This window comes from Rhyacophila brunnea, unplaced genomic scaffold (genome assembly GCF_057557595.1).
Source record: "Rhyacophila brunnea isolate RB1 unplaced genomic scaffold, BYU_Rbru_1.0 scaffold_6, whole genome shotgun sequence".
Classification (NCBI taxonomy): Eukaryota; Metazoa; Arthropoda; class Insecta; order Trichoptera; family Rhyacophilidae; genus Rhyacophila; species Rhyacophila brunnea.
Window position 1 is genome coordinate 27153549 of NW_028233276.1, and position 12569 is coordinate 27166117.

Here is a 12569-nt window from a genome sequence, read left to right on the forward strand (position 1 = left end):
TTTATTGTGTAATGTTCTATTAAAATTGACCATTCCTATGACAAGTTGTTTTCTTTACCTTCCCTAAGTTTATAGAGTAGGTAATATTCATCTGCAGTGTTACCTGGTATGTGCATATAGTATATTTTACTTTACAAAATAAAAAAAACGTAAAAAAATTTTTTTTGTCAATAGACTAATACTTCTCTTCCATAAAATCAAAGAGATATTTTTTTTGATGGCTGGTTCTCCCTCGGGTCTCAAGTGGTTATATTAGAATATATTATTATATTCTTAAATAATAATATGTAAATGAATTTTTGTCTAGCAATTTTATTCATCTAGAATTCCATTCCATTGGCAACTTTAATTTACTTTTAAAATTAGTTATGGTAACTCACTGCCATCTGATTGAAACTGACCAAAGTTTTTAGTAACAGATTTTTAGAAATTCATGGTAGATGCCTTTAAATATAAATAGATGGCGTAAAAGTCACATTATATGTGTTATTTAGGCCGAAGACATCGCCTTAAACCTCTATCCGAAGGGTATAAAAGGCGACCACTTTTCCCGTAAAATCATTAGTTTCTACACTCTTCACCGGCGATCTTCAGTAAGCAGCAGACCTCTCTGCGAGCTTGTAGGACACGGTTCTCAGTACATTCGCGATTCCTACGTACCAGTAAGTCCCCTTCGACGGGCAAAACGTAGCGCGAATAACACGTATCTGTCGGTAGTGACGTCGGCCGCTAAAACGTAGCACGAATACTACGTATCTGTCGATAGTGACGCGCTCGCGGATTAATTTTATTTTTCATTACTCATCATACGAGGTGACGTAATCGAGATAAATTACGCGATCGGATTTGTTTTATAAAAACAAATTAATAAACTCAGTCTGTAATAATAAATTTTACAAATCTTTTCGGGATTATAAAATAAATTTTTGAAACTTTATTAAGTAAACATAATTATAAAATAAATTTTAGTAAACAGATTCATAAACATAAAAACAAATTTTAGTAAATAAATTTGTAAACATTAAGCAAACCTTTTGTAAACAAGTCTGTAAACACAAATAAATATTTGTAAATACACTGTGAACATAAATAAACTTTATAAACAACAATAAAATAATTCTATTCTTTTATAAACCTAATACTGTGTGACCAAAGAATAATTTATATTTTCTTTCTTATGGGAAAATATTTCATGAATTAAAAATATCCAAAGAATATCTGCGTATACATTCTCTGAATTAGGTGTGACTTTTTGGGAATTTGTGAAAGATTTCACAGAGATCCTATAGTGAACAAATAAATAGTTTACTGATACTTTAATGAGATTTAATTACGGGAACAATGATAGTTAACCTTATTGTGTGACCGTGAACTCCAGTACCTGAATAAATTCGGCACCACACCAGCTGAGAGTTTTATTCGGGAATTCAAAAGTTGTGATACTACAAAGGAGATCCACCTCTCCTAATTCATCACTAGTCTCCTCAGTGACGGCCCGGTAGCATTATTGAGCTAGCCGTGAGCCGGGTCATGTCATTATGGCGCCCAAATGCGTGCGGCATCTTCAGGTTGCGAAAACCTGAACGATCCTACAACTAAGATCTACTAAAAGATTTTAAAAAACAATATATTGTGAAGTGTATCAATGAATTGTGGTTACCTGAGAGGTTTTAAGAACCTTATACCGGAGCTACAAGAGCGATCTACCTCAACTTTATAAATGTGAGTACAATGAAATAAAGTGTAACTCGCATTAACGAGGAACCAGTGATGAATACTTTTGAAAAATATAATTTGGAGAAGAATATATACGTAAAGGCAACTATATATAGAATACTTTTCTTGATATACTTGGAAAAGGAAAGAATAAATAAAATAAATACTTTTGGTAATTTATTAGAGTCAGATACCGACATTAAGCAAAAGTATGTCGATGAGACTATCCAAAGGATCTCTCTGACCCTTTTAAACCATAAAGAAAGTATAAAAATAAATTGTGTTACTCACCGTAACAGAAATAATAGAATTAAGAATAAAATGCACAATAAAAATTTCGCGTGAATTTTTAAGCTTTTTTCTAAATTAAAGTTGAGTACCATACAAGTATAGGTACAAGAACCCAGACAAAGAAAAAAAATTTTGAAAAAAATAAATTTATACTACTTTGTATATTAAAATCTCGATAATTATCATAATTACCGTGACGTCATGGGTATAGGTACATGAAGGCCTGTACCTATTACAATATAAGATTTTAAACGGAGAAGATTGGACGCTTGTAACAGGAGTTGCAAGCCTTCAGGGTTATCAGCGACAAGCAGCGCATGCCCTCAAAATACTTTAAACGTCGATTGCGGACGAACGGGTGGTCGTAGGAAGCTGAAAATTGGCGCAATCGATAGCTGAATTTTTATATGAATTTACGGTCGAAGGTCCGCTTCTTCCAACTCCAGGGGACGGAGGAATTCGAAGAAATTATGCCGAACCCTGTTCCGGGTCCGAGTGTAGAAGAAGACTTCATATTGGAAGAAGGCTTGCAAAACGCGCAAGTATTCCCCGAAGAGGATTCATTTTTGCAAGTAAGCACGTCGGATCCCAAACAAAAAATGGCACCACCAGAACCGGCCGTATGTACCCCGTGCCATGTTAAGCCGGAACTCCATTCCACCTATGAGGGTAGCCCAAAGCAGAGCGTTGAACTTTTTCTCCGACGCTGCAGAGAATATTGCGAAGCTGTGAAGTACCCAGCTGAGAATTGGACAGAGTTGGCTATGCGTCAGCTCAGAGGAGAGGCCAAGACTTGGGCCAAGAATATTGACACATCGGACAGTTGGCGGTCGTTTAGTAACGATCTGAAAGAGCACTTCGAATCGCCTTCAAGACGTCGTGCTCAACGAACGGATCTCGAACATAAAGAGCAAGGACCTCAAGAGGGAGCTTATGGTTTCCTCCTGAAGAAGATGGAATTAGCCGAGGTACTCCTTCCGGAAATGAAGTCGGAAACCCTGGCTTCAACCTTTTATGACCTACTCACCGTGAGCGATCAAATAAGGGTTAATCAAGAGAAATGGAAGACGATGGACGAGCTGCTTGAAGTAGCTCATACACTTCGACCATTGAAGTCAGCACTGGCTTCCGTGCCGTCTCCAGCAAATGCCGTCAAGGCGAACAATGAAAGGAGACCCGGACCACAAAATACTTGGCGCGAGAAGCCGCGTTCGGTACAAGAGACTAACGCGAAATCTGATAAGACCACGGAGGCTGTTGATAAAAGGCCTCCACGGCAATCAGACCAGCAAAACGATTCAGAAAGACCTGCGTACCGCCCACGTCCTCGCATTGAAGAGCGAGGCGGTGCCAGACAAAGGCGTTGTCAACATTGTCCTGGCTTCCATGAAAATAAGGATTGCCCAGACAGGCAAGCAGCTCAGCAGACCAGAAAGGAGCCATGAAGACGGCTCGCGGACCGGGTTGATCGTCGATGGCTCCAAGACGACGAACACTGGCGGACCGCCGAAGAGAAGACTCAAGAAGGTGACACGAACGTTCCTCGAACGCCGTTCAGCCGAGTTCTAGCTAGTGACATAGACGCTCTTCTGGCGAATAGGGTAAACTGTGAAAGTGAACTGAAGGACACCCTTCCGGTGAAATCATTTAACCCTAAGGTTCACTGTGAGGTCGAAGCTGGCCCCAGTAACCAAGTTAATCTTTGTACAGGTCCTCTTGTAAAGGATAATAGCGTAAGACCGGAGAAATATCGCAAACACGATATTAAGAATTCTGCTAGTAAAATAGTAGAAAATTTTAATCCTTTTACCGGCGGCGAAATAGAATATAAAAAGTTTTTAGATAAATTAGAATTAGGGAGTTATGAAATAAATGTTGGCGGCAAGGAAGAAGGTTATCAAGATAAGCAGTTAAAGACAGCTAGCAGTGGATGCGGCGAAGGCGTAAGCAGTGGCGCTCTTGGTGTGCTGAGAACATCGGCAAACGTAAGTAACTGTAGCTTCGTCGATACTGACGACAGATCTCTTGTAACAAATAATTTAACGAATTATTGTGCTTCCGCTAACCATTTGTGTAAAAATATTAATAGTACTAACTATACTAAAGCCGAAACTGGCAGTTTACTTGATATTAATAGCGATGTATGTAGTTTAGATAGTCGATCGTCGTTGCAATCGAGCAACGAAACTTTAGGAAGGGACTCACCTTTTAAATTAGCGAACAGACCCCACGAGGCTGACGTTAAGAATATTATTAGGAAGAGTCGAACTAATCGTCGACTACAAAACATTAATACCTTCGGTAAATTAAGGCGAAATAAACTTAATGAAGAAGAGCTCATAGCATTAGATGACTATAATCGTTATCTTAAACAAAAATCAAGTAAATGTAAGTCCTTTAGTATTAAGAATGTTAAAAATAAGTTATGTAAGCTTAATAAGATTAATTTTGATAGTGTTAAGTTTGAATTAAGAAATATGAACTTAATGTATATAGATAAAGCTAGATATAGTGACGAAAGAGTTGTTGTGTATGATCATCGTCTCAAAGGCGGTGATATACTCAATAACGGAGAACAAGAGTTATGGGACTCAGCTACGGCGGCCCATGACCAACAAAGCAAAATATCTACGGATTTTCTCGGTTCTGTAAATATTTTAGATCCTAGGGACAGGTGTAGTCGGGGACAGAACTTTGCGGCGTGTCAAAAGACACTACCATCTGTAACGACTGCAGACCGTCCAGATAGCGTAGTCAGAAGTACGTGGACAATTGTAGGTAGTACGTTGGATGCGTCGGGTGAAGAGAAATTGCCAACTACTGCAATTGCACGTAATAAAAATAGTTTACCTCATAAAGATTTAAATATTATACTTGATAAAAATGTTAGTGTTAAAAGTGTTTTAAATACTAGTGTTAAATTGATATATATGAGTATGATAAGCGTGATATACATATCGGTGATAAGTGTGATATATTTTAAATTAATAGCGAAGAGAGTGTTGCTAGTTAAGGCGTGGGGAAGCGCATGGCTTCCACGCTAAGTCCTTTACTAGTATTCGGAGCTGCGGTGCGAAATAGTTTGAAAAGAATCTGGCTAATGAAAGAGCAGACGACCCGGTGGTATCACTTACGCCGCTTTCCACAGCTACCAACGACAGAGACGAGGGAGTGCACGCCCTGTCAGAACGTCGTATGGATGCGCAGGAATGTGCGCGGGAAGAACTACTGGCGAGTTCAGGAACGGATTCCGAACTTAGCGATGGAGAAGCTGAAGTGGAAAGAATTGTTGACTCGACAATATCTAATGAAGAGAGGATCCTTGGCGAGAGGCTGGATGCGTTGGACGCAGTCTTACAAGACGCCCCCATCAAGATAGCGCCCCCCAAGAGAGAATTTAGGAGAGTGGGACGGTTGGGAGGGCGGCGCCCTGCGCGGACCGACCTCCCGACGCCCGGGAGCAAAGATCAAGGTACTACCTTTGGCGAGTGGCGGGATGCGTTGGACGCTGTCTTACGAGACGCCCCCATCCGGAATGCGCCCCCCAAACGTCAGTATCAGCGTATAGGCCGATCAGGTAAGCGTCGCTCAAAGCGATCGCTACCGCCATCGCCTGTAAGCTAAGTCTCTAACTAAACCGAGCTATAAGTCTTCGAGAGGAGCGATAAAGAAATAAGTCTATTATCGAAGCGAGCGATAAGACTTCGAGAGGAGCGATAAAGAAATAAGTCTCCGATCGAAGCGAAAAAAAAACAAGTCTTTTCTCGAAGCGAAAGAGAAATAAGTCTTCGGGGAGAGCGAAACGAAGAAAGTGTTGCTAACTAAGGCGTGGGGAAGTCCGTGACTTTCACGCTAAGTCCTTATTAGTATTCGGAGCTGCGAAACAACAAGTCTTCGAGAGGAGCGATAAAGAAATAAGTCTATTATCGAAGCAAACAACAAGTCTTCGAGAGGAGCGATAAAGAAATAAGTCTATTATCGAAGCAAACAACAAGTCTTCGAGAGGAGCGATAAAGAAATAAGTCTATTATCGAAGCAAACAACAAGTCTTCGAGAGGAGCGATAAAGAAATAAGTCTATTATCGAAGCAAACAACAAGTCTTCGAGAGGAGCGATAAAGAAATAAGTCTATTATCGAAGCAAACAACAAGTCTTTCCTCGAAGCGAGAAAGAAATAAGTCTTCGGGGAGAGCAAAACGAAGAAAGTGTTGCTAATTAGGGCATGGGGAAGTCCTTAGCTTCCACGCTAAGCCCCTAATAGTATTCGGAGCTGCGAAATGAAGACGTGTTGCTAATCTAGGCGTGGGGAAGTTCGTAACTTTCACGCTAAGTCCTTATTAGTATTCGGAGCTGCGAAATGAAGAGGGCGTTGCTAATTTAGGCGTGGGGAAGTTCGTAACTTTCACGCTAAGTCCTTATTGGTATTCGGAGCTGCGAGAAATAAGTCTCTTGATTGGGATTGATTTCAAATTCTGTAGAATGTAATATATAGCTAGGAGTATTGAGCGTTAGATTAAATAGGTTTAAATGACCCTATGTAATTTAATATTAAAGGTATTGTCAGGGGAGTCTCCCTGGCATATCATGGTACTATGCCGTATTTTCTAGTAAGCGGGAACGTGATTCGCGACGGGAAGTCGAACTCTACTTCTGTCCATGGGTCGTAAACGGAGCGTCTCCGTGAGTCCTCTTCTTTGCGGTTGTCCCTCGGCAGGAAAAGCAGTAGTCGTCCCATACAGCACTCACCGTCCTCGAAATAAAATTTTTAACTTCAGAATTATTGAATTATATAATTTTCTTTTATTAATTAGAATTTTAAGACCTGAATCTGGGCGAATATTAATTATAAAAAGTAAAAGAAAAACTTTGTGTGCATGCGCAGATTTTGTGTATTTTATTTTGAATATGCTTTACTGTTGCTTTATCGCTTTGCATATTACTGAGTCCTGAGGTGTGGCAATGGTGAATTGAGACTAGACATATACAGTTATGTCTTTATTAAGGGTGGGCATTTGACACAAACAAAAACGCCGACCTTCAGTTAGTGTTTATGGCAGAGTATGGTTTAACGACATAACTATACAAATCTAGCCTTGTAGTCAATTCTACTTCTCAATAGCCTTGCGACAACCTCACGACAAGGTACAAACAGAATATATAAGTCCCATGGTCCTAAACTATGGAAGAAGCAGAGAAGAAATGGTCGAAAAAGACCATGAACAGGTAACCAGTAGCGTAATCGTTTAGTATTAGGAAGTAAAATGTATGTTGTTAACCTTTTCTTTGTAAATGTAATAAAATTTTACGTAAAAAATTTTTCGCCTCCGAAAATCAAGAGTGCTCCAGTGTAATTGGAACGCTGTGACCACAGGCCTCGAGATGACACGTCGCGTAGATTTGGGCGCGATCTCATTTGGAAATAATTTCCGGGAAATCTCCATTAAACTTAGAAAATAAGTTATGGGAGAGATTGTTTACGTAAAATTTTGCAAGTACATGCTTCAATAACTTTTATAGCAATAATGGAAGTGTGTGAAAATTGAAAAAGAAAATCGAATATTTATAAATTTATATACTGTATAATTGTAAATAAAGAATTTTAATACTAATTTTATCAATACAAGATAGAAGCTAACTACCGTTATAAAAATACTGTAAACGCGTATCTATATCTATAGACGCGTAATTATAATTATAAATTTTGTTAATGCTATAACTCGCTAACTATAATGAATATTGTAAAAGTAACAATTGGAAAAACTTAAGATTCTGGTATAGATGGGTTTCTACCCATAAACAATAATAAATCTTAATCGCGTCTTGGATAAATAAAAGAATCAAATACTGCGACTAAAAATACAAATTGACGCGTGACCTTGAACCTTAACTGAATTCTGTTCGACTAGAATTTACGGCCCGGCTGTGTTGAGTTGCCAGATAAAAATAGATTCAAGGTTACGTTTAGATTACTATGGAAAAGCCACTATTAAAGACTAAATAAATTTGTAGTCGCTTGTAAATAACATCTTGTTAGGATTAAGCATTTATATATTTAAGTTGAAATGTTAAGTATAATATTATAGTACGAGGGTGGGTCAATAAGTCCTTAGAAAAGCCGACAGGTGGCGCGAATTGTACTGTAAGCGGTTTGTTTTCATGCAGCGGCACTACCGATTCAGTATGCTGCGAAGTTTCAATCAGATCGGTCGGGTTGTTGTGTGTTTCTCGTACATTTAAAAAAAAAATTTGCTTGTAGAAAATGGAAAAATGGAAAATGGAGAAAATTGAGTTTAGAGCTGTTATTAAACATTTTAATATAAAAGGGTTAACAGCAAAGGAAATAAAAAATGAGTTGGATTTAGTTCACGGCATATCTGCTCCTTCACTTGCAACTATTAATAACTGGTTAAATGAATTTAAACGTGGTCGTACATCAACAAAGGATGAACCACGCTCAGGACGTCCTGTAGAGGTGACTACACCAGAAATGATCAATAAAATCCACGATATGGTGTTAAGTGACCGAAGATTAAAGTTGAGTGAGATAATTGAGGTTACAGGGATCTCAAAAGGTAGCGTCATTTCTATTTTACATGACAAATTGGGCATGAAAAATATTTCTGCAAGATGGGTGCCGCGTTTGCTCACAGTCGACAATAAACGCAATAGGGTGGTGGCCTCTAAGGCCCTGTTGTCGCTCATGCAACGCAATCCGGATGAATTTTTTCGTCGCTTTGTGACTGTAGATGAAACATGGATACACCACTATACTCCCGAGACGAAAGAACAGTCAAAGCAGTGGATTGCGAAGGCAAACCATGTCCAAAGAAGGCGAAAACCGTAAAATCAGCTGGTAAGGTTATGGCTACTGTATTTTGGGATGCACGTGAAATTATTTTCGTTGACTATTTGGAAAAAGGAAAAACAATAACAGGGGATTATTATGCATCTTTATTGGACCAGCTAAAAAACAAAATTGAAGAAAAACGGCCTCATTTAAACAGGAAAAAAATCTTTTTTCATCAGGACAATGCCCGTGTTCACACATGTTTACGATCAATGGCTAAAATTGAAGAATTGAAGTTCGAATTGGTCGACCACCCACCGTATTCGCCAGATTTAGCCCCCAGTGACTTTTTTCTTTTCCCAAACTTAAAAAAATGGCTAAGTGGACAACGTTTTTTTTCAAATGAAGAAGTCATCGATCGGACAAATGCTTATTTTGAGGACCTTCCGAAAACTTATTTTTCTGACGGTTTAAAAAAAATTGAGAAACGTCTAACCAAGTGTATTGAGCTCCAAGGAGATTATGTTGAGAAATAAAAAAAAAATACAAAAATAAAAACTGTTTTAATGCTTTTTTCTAAGGAATTATTGACCCACCCTCGTATTTTCACGTAATAATGTTCGTCCGAAAGGTAAATATCGAATGAAACGTTTTCTGCGGCTCCAAATAGTTTTATTAAAACTTAGTAAAATTCTATTGGCCTAAAAAGGCCAAGAGTGGTGGAAAGGACTAGTACGTGGGTGTCAACCTTTCGTTTTGACATTTTAAATTTAAAGACTGCCATTCCCTTATTTAGTACCCGAATACTTATTCCGATACCTTGATGGAAAGCTAGAAACTTTCCCCTTCGTTTGAACACGAAAAATCATATAAAATCAACTATTTTGCTTACGTCATCGCAACGGCGTATTTAAGGGACTTGTTCTAGAGGGTACTTGAAACACCCCTATTGAAACTTTATTTTGTGAAAATAAGGTAGAGTAATTTTAACCCGATTTAATTAGAAGATATCTCTATTAGAAAGTTGCCAGGAACGGGAGATATATGTAAATTTATCCCGTGAGAGAAAGATATACATCTGCTATCCCTTACGGACTGTTTCCTGTTAAACCTCTATCCGAAGGGTATAAAAGGCGACCACTTTTCCCGTAAAATCATTAGTTTCTACACTCTTCACCGGCGATCTTCAGTAAGCAGCAGACCTCTCTGCGAGCTTGTGGGACACGGTTCTCAGTACATTCGCGATTCCTACGTACCAGTAAGTCCCCTTCGACGGGCAAAACGTAGCGCGAATAACACGTATCTGTCGGTAGTGACGTCGGCCGCTAAAACGTAGCACGAATACTACGTATCTGTCGATAGTGACGCGCTCGCGGATTAATTTTATTTTTCATTACTCATCATACGAGGTGACGTAATCGAGATAAATTACGCGATCGGATTTGTTTTATAAAAACAAATTAATAAACTCAGTCTGTAATAATAAATTTTACAAATCTTTTCGGGATTATAAAATAAATTTTTGAAACTTTATTAAGTAAACATAATTATAAAATAAATTTTAGTAAACAGATTCATAAACATAAAAACAAATTTTAGTAAATAAATTTGTAAACATTAAGCAAACCTTTTGTAAACAAGTCTGTAAACACAAATAAATATTTGTAAATACACTGTGAACATAAATAAACTTTATAAACAACAATAAAATAATTCTATTCTTTTATAAACCTAATACTGTGTGACCAAAGAATAATTTATATTTTCTTTCTTATGGGAAAATATTTCATGAATTAAAAATATCCAAAGAATATCTGCGTATACATTCTCTGAATTAGGTGTGACTTTTTGGGAATTTGTGAAAGATTTCACAGAGATCCTATAGTGAACAAATAAATAGTTTACTGATACTTTAATGAGATTTAATTACGGGAACAATGATAGTTAACCTTATTGTGTGACCGTGAACTCCAGTACCTGAATAAATTCGGCACCACACCAGCTGAGAGTTTTATTCGGGAATTCAAAAGTTGTGATACTACAAAGGAGATCCACCTCTCCTAATTCATCACTAGTCTCCTCAGTGACGGCCCGGTAGCATTATTGAGCTAGCCGTGAGCCGGGTCATGTCACTAACCGAATTTTTTTTTATTTTTTTTAAACGGAAACCAGAAATCGGATCGCTTTTATATTGGACAAGTGAATGAAAAATAAATGAAACTTATACGATAAAATTTTTGAGAAATAAAGGAAGAAACAGATATGGCTGGCCGGTGGTAGATGATATTTGTCAAATTAATAAAACCGATATTGTTTTGGTTCTAAGCGAACCGAAATCACATCGCAGAGGAATTTTGATTTTTGATTCAGAAGTTTTAAACAATTTTTCAGTATATTAATAAGCTGTATTCTAATGTGTATGGTATATACGACATTATGAGTGAATAAATATTGTGTTATGTGTATAAAAGTTTGCTGAATAATTGTATCATAAGATTTTTTTATTACCTATCATTTTTATCTATGGCATTCTAATCGAATGCGATTGATTTGTATTTTTTTCGTTATTGGTATACTTACATGTATAGTTGATTTAAATTAATTAATTGTAGTTGTAAACAAATGTTCTTTTTTATATTTTCATTGGTTATATTTCTCAAATCATTAAAACCGATATTGTTTTGGTTCTACACGAACTGAACCCATATTATCGCAGAGAAATTTTGATTTTGATTCAGTAGTTTTAAACGATTTTTCAATATGTTAATAAGTTGTATTCTAATGATTATAACATATTTTAAAATAGGTATAGGCATATGTGTAGTTAATTTAGTTTATTGCAGTTGTAAACAAATGTTACTTTTTTTATACTTACTTCTATGTTCAAAAAAAAATTCATAAATAACTATTAAAATTATTCCACATTAGTTTTATTGACAACCCTGACAGAAGTTTATCTAATGTATGAAAACACGCCAGAACAGGTTCGGTACTTCGCCTACTACCAATATCTTGCTAAATTGAACCTTATACACCCATCACTATGGTTCATATTGTTTTGAACACATCTATTTACTATTAAATCTTTTCCTTTATTTATATATATGGCTATATTTGAAAAATACAACGCTGGGCGAAGTTCGGGTAAGTACACCATGCTTCGCCTGGTGTCTTTCAATGATCAAAAATTAATGTTTTTCCTACAAAATGTGAAATTTCATGTCACTTGTACAAAATTGACAACGCAATACTTCATTGGATATAATTACTAGTTACGAAAACATTTTAATTTTTATGATATTACGCAAAATCACACTAAAACTAGGCGAAGTTCGGGGTCACGACGGAATGTAACATTCCATATATTGAACATACATAACTTGAAAAAATCCCAAAAAAACCCACTAGAAAAAATCATATTTGAAAAAATACGATACCGTGGCGCGATACCAGTGGTTATACGAGTTCAAATCCCGTCGAGCATCATATTTTTTTCAAATACGATTTTTTTCTGGTGGGTATATATCTAGGGGCGGCAGGTTATATTAAAGTATGGTGAAGCAGGCAAGTATGATGAAAAAGTATGGTGAGGCAGGCTGGTAATTAATTTGCGGCAAAATTTCCACGTTAACATTATATTATATGGGTACGTTATAATGACCAAAGTAAATCCTCCGTGATGCGGTGCATTTTTTTTATCGCATCGCTATTTCTCTTACGTTGTCTGCTACTGTTGGCCTGCTTCATTCAGTTGTATGAGAAAGCCGATTTCTTG

General features: G+C 37.1%; 1 protein-coding gene across 1 annotated transcript in view; it reads left to right on the forward strand.

Annotated features, from left to right (window-relative positions):
• The window catches only part of LOC147065468 (uncharacterized), a 496544-nt gene that overhangs the window by 353535 nt on the left and 130440 nt on the right, over positions 1-12569 (forward strand). The window lies entirely within an intron of this gene.